Source organism: Chiloscyllium punctatum, chromosome 6, assembly GCF_047496795.1.
Source record: "Chiloscyllium punctatum isolate Juve2018m chromosome 6, sChiPun1.3, whole genome shotgun sequence".
In the NCBI taxonomy this organism is placed as follows: domain Eukaryota; kingdom Metazoa; phylum Chordata; class Chondrichthyes; order Orectolobiformes; family Hemiscylliidae; genus Chiloscyllium; species Chiloscyllium punctatum.
This window is the reverse complement of record NC_092744.1, coordinates 141,285,444-141,287,771: the sequence shown is the minus strand read 5'-3', so window position 1 is coordinate 141,287,771 and position 2,328 is coordinate 141,285,444. Positions and strand designations below refer to the sequence as shown.

The window sequence follows — 2,328 nt, the reverse complement described above, 5'->3', positions numbered from 1 at the left end:
AATTAATAGTTCAGTGTTCAGTGGTAATAGCGCTTGGCCATTGCAGAAACTGATCTTATCCAATTAAGTCGCTTTTCCCCGATACTGTTCTGTGCCAATTTTCTGAGCTTGACCCCCCCCAATAATATCTGGTCCACATCAGTAAAAGCTGGTACATGAGTATTGAACTCACAACAGTGGTAACCAAAGGGATCAAATGGTCTGCAGGCCCCGATGGTGGGGTTGGGGCACATTCACCCAGCAACAGTGACCCCAGCCACACAGACTGATCGTTATCAACGTGAGAGTCTGTATTAGATTCTGCAATGCCTTAGTGAAATAGGAAATGACTCCTCAAACACATGATGAAAGAGCTGCGCTCCGAAAGCTAGTGCTTCCATTAAACCTGTAAGACCATAACCTGGTTTTGGGTCATTTTTAACTTTGTACTCCATAGTCCAACACTAGCATCTCCAAATTAATGAAATGGGGGGATGGGATGGAAAATTCGGTTAGTGATCGTAGGAGGGAAGAAATCTCTGAGAACGGGTGGTTTTGAATTCTGACATATGAAACACAGAGATGTGAGCGAGCAGAGCTTGAAGGAAAAAAAACAATCACCTTGGAGAAAATCAAAACTTTAAAACAATTGATTCCTTTGTATTTCACAAAAGACTGGGACACACAGAGCCGTTACTGCCGTGACTCGGATTCGAACCGAGATTGCTGCGGCCACAACGCAGAGTACTAACCACTATACGATCACGGCAACCCACAGACGAACACGCAAAGCTCACGCAATAAGTACAATATCATAAGAAATGTTAGGCAGAGCACCAAATCCACAATATCAGTGCTTAGCGAACAGTGGCAGATATGTGGGAACTCAGAATGGGCTGACCGTTTAATATCGGTTCACCCAGTGGCTGTGGTGATTCCATCATTAATGTGTTGAAGGCTGAGATAAATAGATTTCTCCAAAACATCAAAGACTCCGGGGACATCAATGTGGACTTCAACAGTTTCCTCATTTCCCCTTCCCCCACCTCACCCCATTTCCAAACTTCCAGCTCAGCACTGTCCCCATGACTTGTCCTACCTGCCTATCATCTATTCCACCTATCCATTCCACCCTTCCCCCCGACCTATCACCTTCATCCCCTCCCCCACATAACTATTGTACTCTATGCTACTTTCTCCCCACCCCCTCCCTCCTCTCACTGATCTCTCCACCCTTCAGGCTCTCTGCCTGAATTCTTGATGACGAGCTTTTGCCCGAAACGTCGATTTTACTGCTCCTCGGATGCTGCCTGAACTGCTGTGCTCTTCCAGCACCACTAATCCAGAATCTAATTTCCAGCATCTGCAGTCATTGTTTTTACCAAGCTTTTGTTGAAATGTATGCTTCAATAGCAATGCAGTTTAACATCGGCTACTTCACGAGTTTCCCCACACAAGGCAGTAACCACTGCTGCCACAGAGTCCCAGTTCCCAGCCCCAGAATCAGAGGAACTGAGTGGCGCAGTCGCGAATAACCAACTTGAAATCAAGATGGGAATGAGGTCGCAGAGATACTCGATGGCTCAAGAGAGGCAACCGGAGAATGCACGGTATTTCTATGATGGTTTAGAGGCGCAAGCAATTCCAAAATTGGGAGTGCTCCTGGTCAAAGGCGGGGCAGACGGGAAAATCTGTTCCCGTTTATAATAACAGCAATCTACAGTGCATCTTGCTGAGACAGCTGAGTGCCACAATTGGAGCGTGAGCAGCTGGTTTGAAGTTTAATTTTGCTTCATTATCACCCACTTCCGTGGAATGAATTGCTTTCACCATTTTTATTTCCAATTGTTTTATATCTCCCTGTAGTCTGCAGCTTTCTTCCTCATGGTTAATTGCATGACTAACTGTTCTATGATCTGCACACTGCTAAATCACGGCCACTACAAGTAAATATGAAACATTGATCTATATGAGAAAACAGTGGAACTCACTGCAGACATGCTTCATAGGTTTGCAGGTGACACCAGAATTGTAGACAGTGAGGAAGATGATCTAAGTTTCAAAAGGATCTTAATCCAATGAGTCGTTGGACTGAAAAATGTAACATGGAGTTCAATCTGGATAAATGGAAGGTATTGCATTTTGGTACAACAAAAAGAGTATGGCTTTGCGGATGTTGGAGAACAGGGAAGCTCGGAGTGCAGGTACATAATTCCTTGTAATTTGCATTACCAACAGACAAGATGGTTCAAAGGCATTTAACATACGTCCCTTCATTGCTCAGTCCTTTGTGTATAGTAGTTGGGACGTTATGTTGAAGTTTTGCAGGACATTGATGAGGCGTCTTCT

General features: G+C 44.6%; 1 non-coding gene across 1 annotated transcript; it reads right to left on the bottom strand.

Moving 5' to 3' along the window:
* Window positions 1-676: 676 nt before the first annotated feature.
* trnah-gug (transfer RNA histidin (anticodon GUG)) lies at window positions 677-748 on the bottom strand. Its single transcript has one exon. It is a non-coding gene; the product is annotated as a tRNA-His (tRNA).
* Window positions 749-2,328: the final 1,580 nt, after the last annotated feature.